We start from the raw sequence: 23780 nt of genomic DNA on the forward strand, positions 1-23780 counted from the left end.
AACAGGCCCCTCCCCCAGAAGACCAGCTAGACGGACAAGTTCCAGGGGAAGTCAAGGGACTTAAAGTATACAGAATCAGAAGATACTCCTCCGTGGTTTTTTTTTTTTTCTTTTTGATTTCTGATTATTTCCCCCACCCTTTTTCCCCCTTTCTTTCTTTTTCTTTCTCTTTTTCTTCTCTTTTTTCCTTTTTTCTTTTTTCTTTTTCTCTTTTCTTTCCTTCTTTCTCTCTCTTTTTCTCCTTTTCCCAATACAACTTGTTTTTGGCCACTCTGCACTGAGCAAAATGACTAGAAGGAAAACCTCACCTCAAAAGAAAGAATCAGAAACAGTCCTCTCTCCCACAGAGTTACAAAATCTGGATTACAATTCAATGTCAGAAAGCCAATTCAGAAGCACTATTATACAGCTACTGGTGGCTCTAGAAAAAAGCATAAAGGACTCAAGAGACTTCATGACTGCAGAATTTAGATCCAATCAGGCAGAAATTAAAAATCAATTGAATGAGATGCAATCCAAACTAGAAGTCCTAACGACGAGGGTTAACGAGGTGGAAGAACGAGTGAGTGACATAGAAGACAAGTTGATGGCAAAGAGGGGAACTGAGGAAAAAAGAGACAGACAATTAAAAGACCATGAAGACAGATTAAGGGAAATAAACGACAGCCTGAGGAAGAAAAACCTACATTTAATTGGGGTTCCCGAGGGCGCCGAAAGGGACAGAGGGCCAGAATATGTATTTGAACAAATCGTAGCTGAAAACTTTCCTAATCTGGGAAGGGAAACAGGCATTCAGATCCAGGAAATAGAGAGATCCCCCCCCCCAAATCAATAAAAACCGTTCAACACCTCGACATCTAATAGTTAAGCTTGCAAATTCCAAAGATAAAGAGAAGATCCTTAAAGCAGCAAGAGACAAGAAATCCCTGACTTTTATGGGGAGGAGTATTAGGGTAACGCAGACCTCTCCACAGAGACCTGGCAGGCCAGAAAGGGCTGGCAGGATATATTCAGGGTCCTAAATGAGAAGAACATGCAACCAAGAATACTTTATCCAGCAAGGCTCTCATTCAAAATGGAAGGAGAGATAAAGAGCTTCCAAGACAGGCAGGCACTGAAAAAATATGTGACCTCCAAACCAGCTCTGCAAGAAATTTAAGGGGGACTCTTAAAATTCCCCTTTAAGAAGAAGTTCAGTGGAACAATCCACAAAAACAAGGACTGAATAGATATCATGATGACACTAAACTCATATCTGTCAATAGTAACTCTGAACGTGAACGGGCTTAATGACCCCATCAAAAGGCACAGGGTTTCAGACTGGATAAAAAAGCAGGACCCATCTATTTGCTGTCTACAAGAGACTCATTTTAGACAGAAGGACACCTACAACCTGAAAATAAAAGGTTGGAGAACCATTTACCATTCAAATGGTCCTCAAAAGAAAGCAGGGGTAGCCATCCTTATATAAGATAAACTAAGATTTACCCCAAAGACTGTAGTGAGAGATGAAGAGGGACACTATCTCATACTTAAAGGATCTATCCAACAAGAGGACTTAACAATCCTCAATATATATGCCCCGAATGTGGGAGCTGCCAAATATTTAAACCAATTAATAACCAAAGTGAAGAAATGCTTAGATAATAATACACTTATACTTGGTGACTTCAATGTAGCTCTTTCTACCCTCGATAGGTCTTCTAAGCACAACATCTCCAAAGAAATGAGAGCTTTAAATGATACACTGGACCAGATGGATTTCACAGATATCTACAGAACTTTACATCCAAACTCAACTGAATACACATTCTTCTCAAGTTCACGTGGAACTTTCTCCAGAATAGACCACATACTGGGTCACAAATCGGGTCTGAACCGATACCAAAAGATTGGGATCGTCCCCTGCATATTCTCAGACCATAATGCCTTGAAATTAGAACTAAATCACAACAAGAAGTTTGGAAGGACCTCAAACACGTGGAGGTTAAGGACCATCCTGCTAAAAGATGAAAGGGTCAACCAGGAAATTAAGGAAGAATTAAAAAGATTCATGGAAACTAATGAGAATGAAGATACAACCGTTCAAAATCTTTGGGATGCAGCAAAAGCAGTCCTAAGGGGGAAATTCATCGCAATACAAGCATCCATTCAAAAACTGGAAAGAACTCAAATACAAAAGCTAACCTTACACATAAAGGAGCTAGAGAAAAAACAGCAGATGGACCCTACACCCAGCAGAAGAAGAGAGTTAATTAAAATTTGAGCAGAACTCAACGAAATCGAGACCAGAAGAACTGTGGAACAGATCAACAGAACCAGGAGTTGGTTCATTGAAAGAATTAATAAGATAGATAAACCATTAGCCAACCTTATTAAAAGAAGAGAGAGAAGACTCAAATTAATAAAATCATGAATGAGAAAGGAGAGATCACTACCAACACCAAGGAAATACAAACGATTTTAAAAACATATTATGAACAGCTATACACCAATAAATTAGGCAATCTAGAAGAAATAGATGCATTCCTGGAAAGCCACAAACTACCAAAACTGGAATAGGAAGAAACAGAAAACCTGAACAGGCCAATAACCAGGGAGGAAATTGAAGCAGTCATCAAAAACCTCCCAAGACACAAGAGTCCAGGGCCAGATGGCTTCCCAGGGGAATTCTATCAAACGTTTAAAGAAGAAATCATACCTATTCTACTAAAGCTCTTTGGAAAGATAGAAAGAGATGGAGTACTTCCAAATTCATTCTATGAGGCCAGCATCACCTTAATTCCAAAACCAGACAAAGACCCCACCAAAAAGGAGAATTACAGACCAATATCCCTGATGAATATGGATGCAAAAATTCTCAACAAGATACTGGCCAATAGGATCCAACAGTACATTAAGAAAATTATTCACCAAGACCAAGTAGGATTTATCCCCGGGACACAAGGCTGGTTCAACACTCGTAAAACAATCAATGTGATTCATCATATCAGCAAGAGAAAAACCAAGAATCTTATGATCCTCTCATTAGATGCAGAGAAAGCATTTGACAAAATACAGCATCCATTCCTGATCAAAACTCTTCAAAGTGTAGGGATAGAGGGAACTTTCCTCAACATCTTAAAAGCCATCTACGAAAAGCCCACAGCAAATATCATTCTCAATGGGGAAGCACTGGGAGCCTTTCCCCTAAGATCAGGAACAAGACAGGGATGTCCACTCTCACCACTGCTATTCAACATAGTATTGGAAGTCCTAGCCTCAGCAATCAGACAACAAAAAGACATTAAAGGCATTCAAATTGGCAAATAGAAGTCAAACTCTCCCTCTTCACCGATGACTGATACTCTACATAGAAAACCCAAAAGCCTCCACCGCAAGATTGCCAGAACTCATACAGCAATTTGGTAGCGTGGCAGGATACAAAATCAATGCCCAGAAATCAATGTCATTTCTATACTAACAATGAGACTGAAGAAAGAGAAATTAAGGAGTGAATCCCATTTACAGTTGCATCCAAAAGCATAAGATACCTAGGCATAAACCTAACCAAAGAGGTAAAGGATCTATACCCTAAAAACTATAGAACACTTCTGAAAGAAATTGAGGAAGACACAAAGAGATGGAAAAATATTCCATGCTCATGGATTGGCAGAATTAATATTGTGAAAATGTCAATGTTACCCAGGGCAATATACACGTTTAATGCAATCCCTATCAAAATACCATGGACTTTCTTCAGAGAGTTGGAACAAATTATTTTAAGATTTGTGTGGAATCAGAAAACACCCCGAATAGTCAGGGGAATATTAAAAAAGAAAACCATAGCTGGGGGCATCACAATGCCAGATTTCAGGTTGTACTACAAAGCTGTGGTCATTAAGACAGTGTGGTACTGGCTCAAAAACAGACACATAGATCAATGGAACAGAATAGAGAACCCAGAAGTGGACCCTGAACTTTATGGTCAACTAATATTCGATAAAGGAGGAAAGACTATCCATTGGAAGAAAGTCTCTTCAATAAATGGTGCTGGGAAAATTGGACATCCACATGCAGAAGAATGAAACTACACCACTCTCTTTCACCATACACAAAGATAAACTCAAAATGGATGAAAGATCTAAATGTGAGACAAGATTCCATCAAAATCCTAGAGGAGAACACAGGCAACACCCTTTTTGAACTTGGCCACAGTAACTTCTTGCAAGATACATCCATGAAGGCAAAAGAAACAAAAGCAAAAATGAACTATTGGGACTTCATCAAGATAAGAAGCTTTTGCACAGCAAAGGATACAGTCAACAGAACTAAAAGACAACCTAAAGAATGGGAGAAGATATTTGCAAATGACGTATCAGATAAAGGGCTAGTTTCCAAGATCTATGAAGAACTTATTAAACTCAACACCAAAGAAACAAACAATCCACTCACGAAATGGGCAAAAGACATGAAGAGAAATCTCACAGACGAAGACATAGACATGGCCAACAAGCACATGAGAAAATGCTCTGTATCACTGGCCATCAGGGAAATATAAATCAAAACCACAATGAGATACCACCTCACACCAGTGAGAATGGGGCAAATTAACAAGACAGGAAACAACAAATGTTGGAGAGGATGCGGAGAAAAGGGAACCCTCTTACAATGTTGGTGGGAATGTGAACTGGTGCAGCCACTCTGGAAAACTGTGTGGAGGTTCCTCAAAGAGTTAAAAATAGACCTGCCCTACGACCCAGCAATTGCACTGTTGGGGATTTACCCCAAAGATTCAGATGCAATGAAACGCCGGGACACATGCACCCCTATGTTTTAGCAGCAATGTCCACAATAGCCAAACTGTGGAAGGAGCCTCGGCGTCCATCGAAAGATGAATGGATAAAAAAGATGTGGTTTATGTATACAATGGAATATTACTCAGCCATTAGAAATGACAAATACCCACCATTTGCTGCAACGTGGATGGAACTGGAGGGTATTATGCTGAGTGAAGTAAGTCAATCGGAGAAGGACAAACAGTGTATGTTCTCCTTCATTTGGGGAATATAAATAATAATGAAAGGGAATATAAGGGAAGGGAGAAGAAATGTGTGGGAAATATCAGAAAGGGAGACAGAACATAAAGACTCCTAACTCTGGGAAACAAACTAGGGGTGGTAGAAGGGGAGGAGGGCGGGGGGTGGGGGTGAATGGGTGACGGGCACTGAGGGGGATACTTGACGGGATGAGCACTGGGTGTTATTCTGTATGTTGGTAAATTGAACACCAATAAAAAATTAATTTATTAAAAAACGAATCAATGACCTATAAGACATTTGTAGTTATCCAAACACAGTATGAAAAAGAGTTAAGAAAGTCTAATGGACTAATGGGACATAATGAGACAAAGCAACATTTACATAATGAGAAATCCAGAATAAGGAAAAAAGGGACAAAAATATTTTTAAAACAATAATGGTTGAAAACACCCCAGACATTGGGAGACACAGATGTCCAGATCCAAGAGGCCTACAGGATCTTCAGTGTGTTGAACTCTTAGAGCCACATCTTTTTTTTTTTTTTTTTAATAATTTTTTTTAATTTTTTTTTTATGTATTTATGATAGTCACAGAGAGAGAAAGAGAGGCAGAGACACAGGCAGAGAGAGAAGCAGGCTCCATGCACCGGGAGCCTGACGTGGGAATCGATCCCGGGTCTCCAGGATCGCGCCCTGTGCCAAAGGCAGGCGCCAAACAGCTGCGCCACCCAGGGATCCCTAGAGCCACATCTTGATGGCACATTACAATTGTCAAAAATCAGTCAAAGAAATAATTTTGAAATCAGCAAGAGAAAAGATAGAAGTTATATACGAGGGAATCTCCATAAGACTATTGGTAGATTTCCTTTTTTTTTAAGATTTTATTTATTTATTCATTCATGAGAGACAGAGAGAGACAGAGAGAGACAGAGAGAGAGAGAGGCAGAGACAGGCCAGAGGGAGAAGCAGGCTCCATACAGGGAGCCGGACGTGAGACTCTATCCCAGGACTCTAGGATCACACCCTGGGCTGAAGGTGGCGCTAAATTGCTGAGCCACCTGGGCTGCCCTATTGGTAGATTTCATTTTTTTTTTAAAAGATTTTATGTATTTATTCATAGACACAGAGAGAGAGAGGCAGAGACACAGGCAGAGGGAGAAGCAGGCTCCACACAGGGAGCCCGATGCCGGACTCGATCCTGGGTCTTCAGGATCACACCCCAGGCTGCAGGCGGCGCCAAACCCCTGCACCACCGGGGCTGCCCTATTGGTAGATTTCCTAACAACACTTTTCAATTAACAAAATGTAAAAGTACGTTATAATTTATCAATAATTACATTAAATGTAAATGAAAAAAATAAATGTAAATGTATTTTATTCTTTAATCAAAGACACAGTGGCTGAATGTGTGAAAAAACAAAATCTAACAATATGTTGCCTGTAAGAGATCTACTTTGCCTTAAAGACTCATACATAGAATGAAGGGATGGAAAAAGATATTGCAAGGAAATAGTAACAACAAAAAAAGCATGAGTAATTACTTATATCAAACAAGATAGACTTTAAGCTACAAATGATAAGAAGAATTAAAAAGGCCATTAAGTAATGATAAATAGGCCAATATGTCAAGAATGTATAATAATTGTACATGTTTATGCATCCAATACAGATGCAGCTAAACACATAAAGCAAAAATTAACAAGCTAAAAGGAAAAAAATACAGTAGTAATTGGGGACTTGAATGCCCCATTATTAACAATAAATTATCTGGGAAAATAATCAATAAGCTAATAATGAATTTGAACACTACAGAACAAATGGACCTAATAGACATATACAGGAAATCCTCCAACAACAGCAGCATACACATTCCTCTCAAGTGCACATGGAGCATATTCTGGGATATACCATATGCTATGCCACAAAACAAGTCTTAGCAAACTCATGAAGATTGAAATCATACTAAGTATTTTCTTTGACCACAATGGTATAAAACTAGAAATCATTGAGGAAAACTGGAAAATTTATATATGTGGCAATTAACCACCACTCTCCTGAAGAACTGATGGATTAAAGAAGAAATTAAAAGGGAAATTAAAAAATACCTTGAGAGAAACCAAAGTGGAAACAGTGAAACTTATGGGATGCAGCAAAAGCAGTTCTAAAATGGAAGTTCATAGCAATAAACACCTATATTAAGAAACAAGATCTGAAACAATATCACCCTAAGCCTCTGGGAACCAGATAAAATAGACAAATCTGGCCCAGAGTTAGCAGAAGGAAAGAGATAATAAAGAGTAGAAAGAAGAAAATAGAGGAAAACAAAAGAAAAGTTTAACTAAATTGATTCTTTGAAAAAATAAGTGAAATTACAAAACTTCAGCTAAACCAACAAAGGAGAAAATAGAGGATCAAAATAAAAAATTATAAATGAAAAAAGAGACTTACACCACAGAAATGAAAGATGATTATAAGTGACTATATGGGGGCAGCCCGGGTGGCTCAGTGGTTTAGCGCCGCCTTCAGCCCAGGGCATGATCCTGAGGACCCGGGATCGAGTCCCACATCAGGCTCCCTGCATGGAGCCTGCTTCTCCCTCTGCCTGTGTCTCTGCCTCTCTCTCTCTCTCCTCTCTGTGTTTCTCATGAATAAATAAAAATAAAATCTTAAAAAAAATAAGTGACTATACGTGAACAAACTGGATAATCTAAAAAAAAATTCTTAGAAACATACAATCTCCAAAACTGAATCAAGAGAGAAAATTTGAACAGGTCATTAATAGCAAGTAGATTCAATCAGTAATCAAAAATCTCCCAGTGAAGTAGAGCCTAGAATCAGATGCCTTTAGTGGTGAATTTTATCAAATGCTTAAAGAAGGATAAATGCTAATTTTTCTTAAACCCTTCAAGAAATCAGAAGAGAAAAAATTCCCAAACTCATTCATAGACTAGCATTACTCTGGTACCAAGGACAGAAAAGGACACTATAAGTAAACAAACAAACAAAAAACAAACAAACAAAAACAACTAAAATCAAACCAAAACAAAAAACCCAAAGACACACAAACTGCTGGGGACCAATATCCCTAATGAATATAAATGCAGATATTCTCAATAATATACCAGTTAACTGAGTGAAGTAGCATATCAAAAGAATCATTTACCATCATCAAGTGGGATTTATCTCAAGGATGCAAAGATAGTTCAACATGCACAAATCAGTTAACATGATACATCACATTAATAAAATGAAAGAAAAAAATCACATTTATCTCAGTACAGAAAAAGCAACTGACAAAATTAACAACCCTCTATGTTAAAAAATTTTAATCAGTTAGATATAGAAGGTATGTATCTCAAGATAATAAAAACCATATATGATAATAGCTAATGGCATACTCATTGGTGAGAGATAGAAATCTCCTCCTATAAGATCAGAACAAGACAAGGGATCTCACTCTCACTACCCTTATTCAACACAGCACTGGGAGACCTAGCCAGAGCCATCAGGCAAGAAAAAGAATATCAAAGCCATCATGATTGGAAAGAAGAAATAAAATTGTCTCAGGACACCTGGGTGGCTTAGTGGTTGAGTGTCTGCCTTTGGCTCAGGTCATGATCCCAGGGTCCTGGGATCGAGTTCTGCATTGGGCTCCTTGTGGGGAGCCTGTTTCTCCCTCTGCCTGTGTCTCTGCCTCTCTCATGAATAAATAAATAAATAAATAAAATCTTAAAAAAAGAAATAAAATTGTCTCTATTTGAAGATGACATGATTTCATATATAGGAAATCCTAGTCTCCACTAAGCAACTGTTAGATCTAATAAACAAATTCAGTAAAGTTGCACAACGAAATTAACAATGCAATATTAACATACAAAAGTAACTACAAAATCAGTAGAGTTATATCATTAGCAATAAGTTATATGAAAAAGATACAAATAAAAGATCCATTTGTAACAGCATCAAAGCAATAAAATATGTAGAAATAAATTTAACCAAGGAGACAGAAAGATCTCTACTCTCAAAACTATAAGACACTGGTGAACAAAGTCAAAGACTCAAAAAGAAAGGCATCCCATGTTCAGAGATTAGGAAAATTAATTTGGTTAAGATGTCCATAGTATCCAAAGCCATCTATAGATTCAATGCCATCCCTATCAAGATTCTAATGGGATTTTTTAGAGAAGTACAAAACATGATTCTAAAATACACAGGAAACCATTAAAGACCCCAAATAACCCCAAATCCTGAGAAATGGTATAGTAATGGTATAGTAATCAAAACAATACGGTAAGTGCATGAAATCAAACACCGACCGAAGAACAGAATAGAGAATTCAGAAGTATACCCATGCATACATGGTCAACTAATATTTGACAGGGAAGCCTGGAATAGTTCATGGAAAACAACATCCTCTTCTAAATAGTGGTGGAAAAATTGGACAATCACATGTAAAAGAAAAAAAAACATTATCCCTATTTTACACAACTCACAAAAGTTAATTCAAAATGAATTAAAGATTCATGTATAAGACTGGAAATCATATAAATCCTACTAGAAAAGAAAAGCTCCTTAGCATGGTCTTGGCAAAGACTTTTTTTGAGGACTCCTAATGCACAAGCAATAAAACAAACAAGTGGGACTACATGAAACTATAAACCTTCTGCACAACAAAAGAAATGATCAACAAAATAAAAAGACTACCTATGCAATAGGGAATATATCTGATCAGGGGTTAATACCTAAAAGACACAACAAAGGCATGTAGCTCAATAGCAATAAGACAATCAAATTTAAAAATGGGTAAAAATCCTGACTAGGCATTTTTTCAAAGAAGATATATCATACAGACAAGTGGTAAATAAAAAGGTGCTGAACATCAGTAACACGAGGGAAATGAAAATTCAAACCACAATGATATCACCCTCATGCCTGTTAGAATGGCCATTATCAAAAAGATGTGATATATTAAATGCTGGTGAGGATGTAAAATAAAGGGAATCATTGGAAATTGTTAGTATGACTGTACAGTGGTAGAGCCACCATGGAAATCAGTATTGAAATTTCTCAAAAAGTTAAAAATAGACCTACCATATAATTCAGCAATTCCACTTCTGCGACTGTATCTAAAGGAAACAAAAACACAATGTTGAGAAGATATCGGCATTATATATATTAGCATTATTTACAATATCCAAGACATGGTAACAGCCTGTATCCAACAATAGATGAATAGATACATAAGTTGGGTGTATACACTCACACATACACACACACACAATGGAATATTATCACTCATAAATAAGGAATCTTGATATTTATCACAACATGGATGGACTTTGAGGACATTATGCTAAGTGAAATAAATCAGGCAGAGATAAATACTTTATGATCACACATATACATAGAGCCTAAAAACAAACAATGCCCCCTCCAAAAACAAACAAACAATTCCAGATTAGGTTTGTGGCTAATAGAGGTGGAATGTTGTGGGAAGGAAAGTTGGATAAAGCTAGTCAAAAGGCATAACCTTTCAGTTATAAGGTAAATAAGTAATGTACAACTTGATGACTGATCTTAACAACTTCCAAACATACCATACACTATTGTTATGAGAATACCTCCTAAGAATTCTCATCACAAAGTAAAAAGGAGGTTTTCTTTGTCATACGTGCATGTGTGCGTAAATGTTTTTTTTTCTTTTGTCTATAGGAGATGATGGATATTAACTGAATTTGTAGCGATTACTTCACAATATATTTAAGTCAAAGCATGCTGTACATCTTAAACTTGTATTACACTATAAAATTATATCTTATTAAAACTGAAAAAAAATACAAAAATATTCCTTCACAGCATAAGAAAAATTAAAACAGTGGTGCCTGGGTTCCTCAGTTGGTTAAGCATCCAATTCTTGATTTCAGCTCAGGTCATGATCTTTGGGTTGTGAGATCAAGCCTAGTGTTGGGTTTTGTGGTTGGCATGGAGCCTGCTTAATAGTCCCTCTCTCGCTCTGCTTCTCCAACACCCCTCCTCTAAAAAGAAACAATGAAACAGATGAAGTGGTTCAGGGAAGATGGTAAAGTAGGACGCCACATAGGCCGTGACTTTCACCACCAGAAGATGTAGCTGACCTCCCTAATACACAGGAACATACACAGAGAATCAGACAAATAGAGCAAACACAGGAAATGAGGAACATGATAAAATCACAGCAAGAGACTTAAATGAGATGGAGATAAGCAATATGCCTAATAACTCAAGTAATAGTAATAAAGATACTCACTGGACTTGAGAAAAAATAGAAGAACTCTGAGTACTTCAACAAAGTGATAAAAAATATTTTTTAAAAAATGAATTAGAGATGGGGATGCCTGGGTGGCTTAGCGGTTGAGCATCTGCCTTTGGCTCAGGGTGTGATCCTGGGGTCCCAGGATAGAGTCCTGCATTGGGCTCCCTGCATGGAGCCTGCTTCTCCCTCTGTCTGTGTCTCTGCCTCTCTCTCTCTCTCTCTCTCTCTCATGAAAAAATAAATAAAATCTTTAATAAAAAAATGAGTTAGACATGAATAATTCAATAACCAAAATAAAAAATACACTAGAGGGACTCAACATCAGATTATAGAATGCAAAAGAACAAATTAGGAAGACATGTAATGAAAGCAACTAAGCTAAACAGAAAAAAAGAATAAAAAATGAAAATATGTTAAGCAAAGTAATGTCATCAAACATAATACAAGTGTAACACTAAAGAAAGTTATCAAACTACAAAGGAATAGAGTGAAAAAGAAGAAAGGAACAGAGAGAAACTACAAAACTATGAAAACACCAGAAAACAAAAAATGGCAATACATTTATACCTATCAATAATTACTTTTAAATGTAAATGAATTAAATGCTCCAATCAAAAGACATAGGGTATCTTACTGCATAAAGAACAAGACTCATCTACATGCTGACTATAAGGACCTCAATTCAGTCCTAAAGCACATACAGACTGAAAATCAAGGGCTGGACAAACACACCATGCAAATGGAAGCAAAAGCAATAACAAGCCAGAGTATCAGTACTTAGACAAGATAGACTTTAAAACAAAGACTATAGCAAGAGACAAGGAAGGGCATTGCATTACGATAAAAAGATCATCCAACAAAGAATATAACAATTGTAAATATCTATACACTCCACTTAGGAGTACCTAAATATATAAAGCAAATGTTAATAGACATAAATGAAGATATGTATGATAATAAATAATAAAAGGGGGCTTCAATACTCTAACTACATCAATGGAGAAGTAACCCAGACAGAAAATCATTGAGAAAAAGGGGTTTTGAACAACACCAACAAGATGGACCTAAAAGCTATATACAGGGTATTCCATATAAAAATAGCAGAATACACATTATTTTCAGGTTCACATGGAACATTCTCCAGGATAGATCATATGAGGCCTCAAACAAACAAGTCTCAATGTATTTACTATTATTTTTGAAATATCATGCATCTTTTCTGACCACAATAGAAATGAATTATAAGAAAAGATCTGAAAGGAACACAAAACATGGAAACAAAATAAAATGCTACTAAAAAAATAAGAGGGTTAAGTAAGAAGTCAAATATAAAAAACGGAGACAAAGTAGACATAATGGTTCAAAGTCTTTGGGATACACCTAAAGCAGTTATAAGAGGGAAGTTTAAGTGATACAGGCCTGCTTCAATAAATAAGAGAAACCTCAAATAAACAATCTAACTTTACATTTAAAAGAACTAGAAAAAGAAGAAAAACCAAAGCCTACAGGTAGTGAAAGTAAATACTAAATATTAGAGCAGAAATAAATGAAATATAGACTAAAACCAATAAAACAAATCATGTAACCAAGAACTCATTCTTTAAAAAGATAAACAAAATTGATAAACATTTACCCAGACTCATCAAGAAAAAAAGAGGACCAAAGTAAAATAAGAAATGAGAAATAAGAACCAACAAAAAAGGAAACAGAGGATTATAAGAAACTATTATGAAAAATTATATGCCAACAAACAGGACAATACAGAAGAAATGGGTAAATTCCTAGAAACATAATTATCCAAAACTGAATCAGGAAGAAAGAAAATTTGAACAAACTAGTTGCCAGTAATCACATTGAGTGGGTAACGAAAAAAACTCCAAACAAAAGTCCAGGACCAGATGGCTTCACAGATGAATACCACAAGCATTTAAAGAAGTATTAATACCTATCCATTTCAAACTATTCCAAAATATAGAAGAGGAAGGAAAAATTCAAAATTCATTCTTTGAGGTCAACATAACTCATACAAAACCTAAAGACACACACAAAAGAGAAAACTGTAGGGCAATATCTCTGATAAACTTAGAGGCTAAATTTCTCAACAAAATATTAGCAAATCAATACCAAAAATGCATGAGAACATCATTTATCACAATCAAGTAGAATTTATTCCAGGAATGCAAGTGTGATTCAATATTCACAAATTGATCAATGTGCTGTATCACATTAAGAAGAGAAGGGATAAAAACTATATGATCATTTAAATAGTTGCAGAAAAACATGTGACAAGATAGTATATCTATTCATGATTAAAAACTATCAATAAAGTGAGTTTAGAGAGAACATACCTTAAAAAAATAAAGGCTTTATATTAAAAACCACAGCAAACATTCATGCTGAATGAAGAAAAACAATCCTTTTCTGCTAAGATCAAGAACAAGACAAAGATGTTCACGCACTAATTTTATTAACATAGTACCGGAAATCCTAGCTGCAGATCAGGCAAGAGAAACAAATAACAGGCCTTAAAATTGGTAACAAAGTAAAACTTTCAGTATTTCAAGATGACATGAAACTATACATAGAAAACCCAAAAAACTTCACTAGAAAACTGTTAGAACTGATAAATGAATTCAGTAAAGTTGCAGAATAGAAAATTAATATACAGAAATCTGTTGCATTTCTAAATGCTAATAATAAAGTGGCAGAAAAAGAAATTAAGAAAACAATTCGATTTACTATTGCACCAAAAAGAATAAAATACCTAGAAATAAACATAACCAAAGAGGTGAGAGACATGTACTCTGACAACTATAAAACACTGATAAAAGAAATCAATCATGACACAAAAAAATGGAAAGATATTCTATGTTCATGGACTAAAAGAAATATTATTAAAATATCCATGCTACCCAAAGAAATATTCAGATTCAATGCAACCCATATCAAAATACCAACAGCATTTCTCATAGAACTAGAACAGACAGTCCTAAAATTTGTATGGAATTACAAAGACCCTGAAAGCCCAAGCAATCTTGAGAAAGAACAAAGCTGGAGGTATCAGTCCCAGATTTCAAGATGTAGTACAAAGATGTAGTAATCAAAATGTATAGTGCTGGCATAAAAATGGGCACGGATCAATGGAATAGAATAGAGTTCTCCCCCCATTCCTCACTTATGTGGTCAATTAATCTAATACAAAGGAAACAAAAATATACAATGAAAAATACTGGACAGCTATGTGCAAAAGAATTAAACTGGACCATTTCTCACACCATACACAAAAATGAAATCAAAATTGATTAAGGACCTAAATATGAGACCTGAAATCATAAACCTCCCAGAAGAAAACAGGCAATAATGTTTTTGACATCAGCCTTAGTAATATTTTTCTAGATAGGCCTCCTCAGGCAAGAGAAATATAAGCAAAATTAAACTATTGGCACTACACCAAAATGAAAAACTTTTGCACAACAAAGGAAACTACCAAAAGGAAAGGCAAAATAAAAGGCACTCTACTGAATGGGAGGACATTTACAAACGATATAACCAATAAGGGGTTAAAATCAACTGAACTTGTTTTACAAATTAGTTTTAATTTGGCTATCTTTGATGGAAATAGTATTAGTTTAGAGAAAAAAACTATTTTTCAGTAACACACATTTAGGGGTGTTAGATTCCAGTACTGATGAATTGTTCTTGAATGCTTGTTGTTTACTTATAAAACTGCACTAGATCACAAATCTGTATGGATTCCTTGCATATCTGACTAATTTCTATCCACTGCTTACACAGTATAGGCTTGACTTTGCAAGCTAACCTGTAGAACTGCCTCTTAAAATGAGACAATTGTTTAACTGAATTGACCTAATTTACTTTGCTATGGAGTGTGAAATAAAATATTAAGACTACGTACATGTGAGATTTCCAAAATAATGGCTCTAAAAAGGACGGGGGCTCAACATAGTATTAGGGAATATCTGCAATTGAATGCAAGGCAGTTTCATTTCTCAAATCCTGACCTATATCCTTTTCCAACAGGAAGTAGCTAGAGTCACCCTATTCCTCAAGAATAAGAAATACTGGGTCTACAGAATGTTGAATTTAAAGCAGAACATATGCAAAAGGTCATAGAGAGAATATATATATATATATATATATATATATATATATATATAAAATCTTCTATATATATATATATTTTCTTTTTCTGAGGTCTTCACTAGAAGGTATGCCTTTTTACCTGATCATTGGGGAACTATAGTTCTAAGTTGTTGTGGGTTTTTTTTTTTTTGGTCTTAAGCTCATGTTGCTATCTATATTATTGCTATAGCATAGGAGTACAAATCACCTCCTGATATCTGGCTCTATATAGCTTAAGCTCTATATAGCTTAAGATAAAAATATAGTTCAGAGGCTTATAATGGTATATAAATAAAAGTAGATGTAATAATTATTTTTCAAGTAAGTGGTAAAATGTAGGCCTATGCATTCAAAAATACAAAGGCACTACTGCTACTAATAAAACAGTCAGTGAGGAGGAGTTAAAGCCATGCTTAAAGTTTATAGCCTTAAATTTATGTATTTATAAAGAATAAAATCTAAAAATAAATCAGCTGAGGATTCTCCTTAATAAGTTAGAGTTAGATAAGGAAGTTAAACTCCCCCCAAATTAGAAAGAAGGATATAGTAAGGTAAAAGAAAAAATTAACAATACAAAATAAGAAAGATAATGAAATTAAATAAATGTTGGTTCTTGGAAAGGATTAGTAAACTTTATTAAATCCAGGATAGACTGATTAAGTGAATACAGGTAGAAAACACAAATAACTAACATGAGGAATAAAAAAAAGAGAAAACATTGGAGATTCTGCTGCATTCACTAAAAAAATTATAAAATATTATGAGCAGTTTAAGCAGTGTTTGATAAGGTAGATGAAATTGACATGTTCCTAAAAAATGTCAGGGGTGACTGACTTTAAATGTCACAAGAAGAAATATAAAACTCAAAATAATATTAAATACATTGGATTTATAACAACCTTCTCAGAAAGAAAATTTCAGACTCAGAAGTCCCACTCATTAGTTCTTTCAAACTTTTTATAGAACTAAAGCTAAATTTTACAACTCTTTAGAGATTAGGAAACTTAAAAATATGATCTCCAGTGCCTAAGGACACTTGACACCAAAATGTGAAAAATATAAAATAAGTTTCAATCTCAATCTCAAAAATCCTAAATATTATCAAAGTGAATTGGGGAAAATGTGAAAAAGATAATAAATCTTGCTTTTATTGGTTTATTCTGAGAATATCAACTTGGATTAGTATTCAAAGTAACCAATGTGATTAACACGCTTGCTAAATAAAGAGGAAAAATTATAATGATCATTTTAACAGAGGCATAAAATTTAAAACATTTAATATCTACCCACAGCTTTAAAAAGCCTTGGCAATGCCACCAAATACAAAGGATTATAAGACACTACAATAAAACATTTTAGGCCAACAAATTGGGCAACCTAAAAAATGAATAAATTCCTAGAAACATAAAATCTATTAAGTTGAATCATGAAGAAATAGGAAATGTGAATAGATCAATTATTGCTCAGGAATGAATTGGTAATAAAAACCTCCCTACAAACACTAGTCTAGGAATAGATGGTTTCACTGGTGAATTCTAACAAATATTTTAAAAATATTAACACTTTTCAAACTTTTCCAAATAATTGAGGAGTAAACACTTCACATTTTATGAGGTCAGTATTACCCTGATAACAAAACTAGACAAGGAAACTGCAAGAAAAAAAATTGCAAGCCAATATCCCTGATAAAACATATATGCAAATATCTTCAACAAAATATTAGCAAAGCAATTTCAACAACACATTAGAAAAATTATCCACCATGACCCAGTGTTCCTTATTTCAGCTGTGCAAATATGGTTCAATAGCCTAAAATCCATTAGTGTGATACATCAAATTAACAGGAGGAAGAATAAAACTCATATGATCATCTCAATAGGTACAGAAAAAGCATTTGACAACATACAATACCTGTTCATGATAAAAACTCCATTAGGCAGAGTTAGAGGGAGCATACCTTAATACACTAAAGGAAATACAAGAAAAACCTATAGCTAACAGCATACTTAATGGTGAAAAACTAAAAGCATTTCCTATAAGATCAAGAACAAGGGTATGCATTCTCACCACTTGTCCAAAATAGTAATGGAAATACTAGTTGCATCAAGAAATAAAAAATATTCAAATTGGTAAAGAAGAAATAAAACTGTCCAAATCATAAATGACATTATATACAGAAACTAAAGATACCATCCCCAAAACTGTTAGAAGTGATAAATAAATTCAGTAGAGCTGAAGGATATGAAATCAATATACAAACAGTTGCACTTCTATACAATAATAATGAATAATTAGAGAAATTAAGAAAATGTCCATTTTCTGGGATCCCTGGGTGGCGCAGTGGTTTAGCGCCTGCCTTTAGCCCAGGGCGCGATCCTGGAGACCCGGGATCGAATCCCACGTCAGGCTCCCGGTGCATGGAGCCTGCTTCTCCCTCTGCCTGTGTCTCTGCCTCTCTCTCTCTCTCTCTCTCTGTGACTATCATAAATAAATAAAAATTAAAAAAAAAAAAAAAAAAAAAAAAAAAGAAAATGTCCATTTCCAATTGAATAAAAAAGAACAAAATACCAGTAATAAATTTAACCAAGTGGGTAAAAAACCTGTCACTGAGTACTGAAAAGACATTAAAAAGAAACTGAAGACCATACAATTAAATGGAAAGATATGCATGCTCATTAAATGGCACAATTAATATTAAAATGTGAACACTGGGGCACCTGTGGGCTCAGCTGGTTAGGCATCTGACTCTTGCTTTCAGCTCAGGTCATAATTCTCATGGTTTGTGAGATCGAGCCCTACATGATGCTCCATGCTCAGTGGGGGGCCTGCTTGAAGATTCTTTCCCTCTGCCTCTCTCCTCACTCGTTGTCACTCTCTCAAATAAATAAATAAATCTTAAAAAAATAAACTGTCAACACTACCACTAACTACAGGTTAAACACCATCCCTACCAAAATCCTAATAGCATTTTTCACAGCAAAATCCTAAACTTTATATGGATTTACAAAAGACCCCAAATGGTCACAGTCTCTTGAGAGAGAAGAAAGTTGGAGGTAGGCAGCACAGTTCCAGATTTCAAAGTACATTGCAAAAGTGTACTTGTCAAAATGGTATGGTGCTGGCATAAAAAAAAGACACATAGAGTAATAAAACAGAAAAGAGAGCCCACAAATAAACCTATGGATATATGGTGATTAAATTTATGATAAACTTTCCAAAAACATGTAGTGGGGAAAGGACAATCCCTTCAATAAACAATGCTGGAAAAACTTGACAGCCTCATGCAAAATAATTAAATTAGAACACTTTCTATCACACATACACAAAAATAACTCTAAATTTATTAAAGACTTCATATAAGATCTGAAACCATAAAACTCATCTAGAACACCAAAATCAAAGGCAATAAAAGCAAAAGTGAACAAGTGGGACAACATCAAGCTAACATGCTTCTGCACCACAAATAAAATGATCAACAAAAGGTAGCTAACCTATTGAATTAGAGAATATATTATCAAATCATATATCTAATAAGGGCTTACTATTTAAGATGTATAAAGAAGTCATACACTCAATAGCAGCAACAACAACAAACTATCCAATTAATACATAGGCAAAGGAACTAAATGGACTTTTTTTTTCAAGGCCAACAAGTACTTGAACAAGTGCTCAACATTACTTATCATGAGAGAAATGCAAATCAAAATCACAATGACATATCTCTTTATCTGTTAGAATTGTTGTAATCAAAAAGATAGATACCAAGTGTTGTTGAGAATGTGGAGAAAAGGCAGCCCTGCCCTGTAAGTGGGAACATAAATTGATTCAAGCATTATGGAAAACAGTGTGGAAGTTCTTCAAAAATTAAAAAATAGAGCTACCATAAGATCCACCAAATCTTCTTCTGGATATACATTCAAAAGATATGAAATTATTATTCCAAATAGATATCTGCATCCCCATATTTATTGCAAGATTATTTATAACTGCTAAGGCATATAGCAAACCTAAGTGTTGTTGACAGATAAATGGATGAAGATGGCATATACACACACATGTGCACACACACACAAACACCTACACACATACACACAGTGGAATATTATTCAGGCATATAAAAAAGGGTAATCATACCATTTGCAACAACCTGGATGGACCATGAGAGTATTATGCTAAGAGCAAGAAGACAGAAAGACAAATATTGTATGATCTCACTTATAAATGGATTCTAAAAAAGCCAAATTCACAGAGACAGAAAACAGACTGTTGTTTGCCAGATGTGTGTGGTGGGTAATGGGGACAAAGTTGAAGGTGGTCAGAAGATACAAATTTCCAGGTAAATAAGTTCTGGGAATATAATGGGCAATGTGGTAACTATAGTTAATAATAGTATAATCTATATTTCAAAGTTAAGACTTATAAGTTTGCATCACAAGAAAAAAATTATAAGTACATGAGGTGTTAGATTTAACTAGACTTATTGAAGTAGTCATTTTATAATATATACATATATCTAATCATTATGTTGTATACCTTAAATCAATACAATATTATATGAATTATAGCTCAATAAACTGGAAAAAAATGACTTATGTCACTCTGGCACCCCACCCCAACCAAAAGAAGCCTTGGAAAATTAGGAATAGAAAGAAGTTCCCTTGATCTAATCAACACATACAAAAAAACCATAGCAACTGTTTTACTTGATAGTGAAATTAGGGATAAGAAAATACGTACTAGAATTCCTTGTCAATGTAATAAGGCAAGAAAAAGAAAAAAGATACAGTGTTGAAAAGGAAGAACTAAATATTAAATGCAAATGCTGTAATTTTATAAATAGTAAATCCAGTAGTAAATATATAGATACATTTTGAGATAAAAATATGCTTAGTGAAATCATGAAATACAAGGTTTAGATACAAAAGTAATTCTATACTGGGGCACCTGAGTTGCTCAGTGGTTGAGCATCTGTCTTTGGCTCAGGTTGTGATCCTGGGGTCCTGGGATTGAACCCCACATCGGAGTCCCCACAGGGAGTCTGCTTCTCCCTCTGCCTATGTCTCTGCCTCTCTATGTCTCAATTAAATAAATAAATAAATAAAAATCTTTTTAAAAAAGTATTTCTATACAAATAAACAGAAAGCAAAGGAAATTATCTAGACACAAATTAATATATATCATAGGATCCTATTTTACATAAAGTTCAAAAACCAGGAAAACAAAGTATGTTATTAAAAGTCATGGTACAAAAAAAAAAAAATAAATAAAAGTCATGGTACTTACTTTTGAGAAACAGGGATGGGGCATTAGGGTCCTTCTAGAATGCTGGCAATGCTCTATTTTTTTATCTAAATGGAGGTTTTTACAAATATTTACTTTGTGACAGTTGAGCTGTAATATTTTGTATACTTATCTGAATTTTAAAATTTAATATAATAAAATTATAAAACCGTATAAGTCAATTTAAAAGCAATGGTGCCGGGATCCCTGGGTGGCTCAGCCATTTGGCGCCTGCCTTCGGCCCAGGGCATGATCCTGCAGTCCCGGGATCGAGTCCCACATCAGGTTCCATGCACGGATCCTGCTTCTCCCTCTGCCTGTGTCTCTGCCTCTCTCTTTCTGTGTGTCTCTCATGGATAAATAAATAAAATCTTTAAAAAAATAAGTAAAAGCAATGGTGCCTATAAACATAATTTACAATATACATAATTTTGGTTTCAGAAATAATCAATTATTTGAATGCAATAGAACAAAACCAATTAATTTATCACTACATGATTCTACCAAAGTATGTCAAAAAAATAAGGACACAATAAGAATGTACAAACCAAATACTGATACAGAAGTAATGCCAATAGTGATGTCACAAAGATGGCAACATAGGTAATTTCTGAATAAAAATATAAAAATATGCTCATTAACATCATACTAAGTCGATAGTAATACAGTAGTAGAGGAACTTAACACTTCAGTTACATCAATAGACAGATCACCCAAATACAAAATCAAAAAGAAGCAGTGGCCTTTAATGATACATTGGACCAGATGGATGTAATTGATAAATTCAGAACGTTCCATCCAAAACACAGGTGAGAACAACTTTAAGTGCACATGGAACTTTCTCCAGGAGAGATCACATATTGGATCACAAAAAAGTGTCAATAAATTAAGAAAGATGGAAATTATATTATGCATATTTTCTGATTACAACACTGTGAAATTAGAAATCAACCACAAGAAAAAGTCTGGTAAGAATGCAAATCTGTGGAGGAAAATAACATGCAACTAAACAATTAATGGGTCAACAGGAAATAAGAAATTAAAAAGTACAGGAAACAAATAAAAATGAAACACAATGGTCCAAAACCTCTGGGATGCAGCAAGAGCAGTTCTAAGAGGGATGTTACATAGTGGGAAGTTTATAACAACACAGGCCTACCACAAGAAGTAAGAAAAGAAAAATATCTAATAAAGAACCTAACCCTACACCTAAAGGAGCTAGGAAAAAAAGAATGAACAAAGCTCAAATTTAGTAGAGGGAAGGAAATAATAAATTGTGGAGTGGAAATAAGTGAGATAGACACTAAAGACAATAGCAATGATCGATGGAACCAACAGGTGGTTCTTTGGAAAGTTAAACCTTTAACCAAACTCATCAAGAAAAAAAGACAGAAGACTCAATTAAATAGAAGCAGAAACGAAAGAGAGAAATGATGACCAACAGAAATAGAAAAGATTATGGGAGAATATGATAAAAATCATATGCCAACAAATGAGACAGCCCAGGGATGGATAAATTTCAAGAAGCATAAAATCTTCTAAAAGTGAATCAGGAAATTAGTAAATTTGAACAGATCAATTAGTAGTAAGATAAATGAATTGGTAATAAAAACACTCTCTCCAAAATCAAAAGTGAAGCAACAGTTGGGTTCGCAGGAATTCTACCAAACACTTGACGAGTTATTACCTAGTCTCAAATTATTTTTAAAAATAGGTAAGAAAAATTCCCAACTCATTCTATGAGACCAGCACTACTCTGATCCCCAAACCAAAGACACTACAAAAAAGAAAACTATAGGCCAATATTCCTGATGAATTTAGATGCAGAAGTCTTCATCAAAATATTAGAAAACTGAATTCAACAATACATTTAAAGAATCATACCTAAAAAAATAAAGGATCATCACTAATGATCAAGTGGGATTTATTCTAGAGATGCAAGAATAGTTTAATAGCCACAAATCAGTCAGTGTGATGCATTGACAAGAGGAAGGATAAAATATAATCATCTTATAGATCCAGAAAAAGCATTTAATAAAATACAAATCTGTTCACAATAAAAACCCTTAAATAAAGTGGGTTTAGAGGAAGCTCACCTCAACATAATAAAGGGCACTCACAGCTAACATAATGCTTAATGGTGGAACTCCTATCTCCTTATCTTCTAAGATTCAGGAGGAAGACAAAGATGTTTACTTTCACCACTTATAGTCAACACAATATTGGATGTTCTAGCCAAGGCAATGATAAAGAAATAAAATGTATTCAGATTGATAGCAAAGAAGTAAAACTGACACTATTTGTGGGGTACATGATACTACATATAGAAAGCCATAAAGACTTCACTAAAACACTATTAGAATAGATGAATTCAGTAAAGTTGCAGTGTATAAAATAAAAAATACAAAAATATGTCTTGTTTTTATAGAGTAACAAAAACTAGTGAAAGAGAAATTAAGAAAAAATCCCATTTAAAATGGCATTTGAAAGGAGAAAAATTATTTAGGAACAATTTTAACTGAAAAACAAAAGATCTGTACTCTGAAAACTGAAGACATTGAAGAAATACATTTTAAGAGGATACAAATTAAACGGAAAAATATACATGCATGCATTGGAAGAATTAATATTGTTAAAATATCCACATTACCCAAAGGAATCTACAGAAAAAAAATGCAATCTCCATGAAAGCACCAAAAGTATTTTTCACAGAACTAGAACAAATAATCCTAAAATTTCTATGAAACCACAAAAGACCCCAAATAGCCAAAACCATTTTGAAAAAGTGGAACAAAGCTAGACATATCATAATCCCATGCTTTATTCTATGCTACAAAGCTATAGGAATCAAACCAGTATGATACTGGTACAAAAATAAATAGATAGATCAGCATAACAGAACAGAGATCTCAGAAATAAATCTATGCTTATATGGTCAAATAATCTCAACAAAGGAGGCAAGAATGTAATATAGGGGAAAAGATAGTATTTCAATAAAATGGTATTGGGAAAATTGAACAGGCACATGCAAGAAAAAGAACCCCT

Source organism: Canis lupus, chromosome 37, assembly GCF_048164855.1.
Source record: "Canis lupus baileyi chromosome 37, mCanLup2.hap1, whole genome shotgun sequence".
Taxonomy (NCBI): domain Eukaryota; kingdom Metazoa; phylum Chordata; class Mammalia; order Carnivora; family Canidae; genus Canis; species Canis lupus.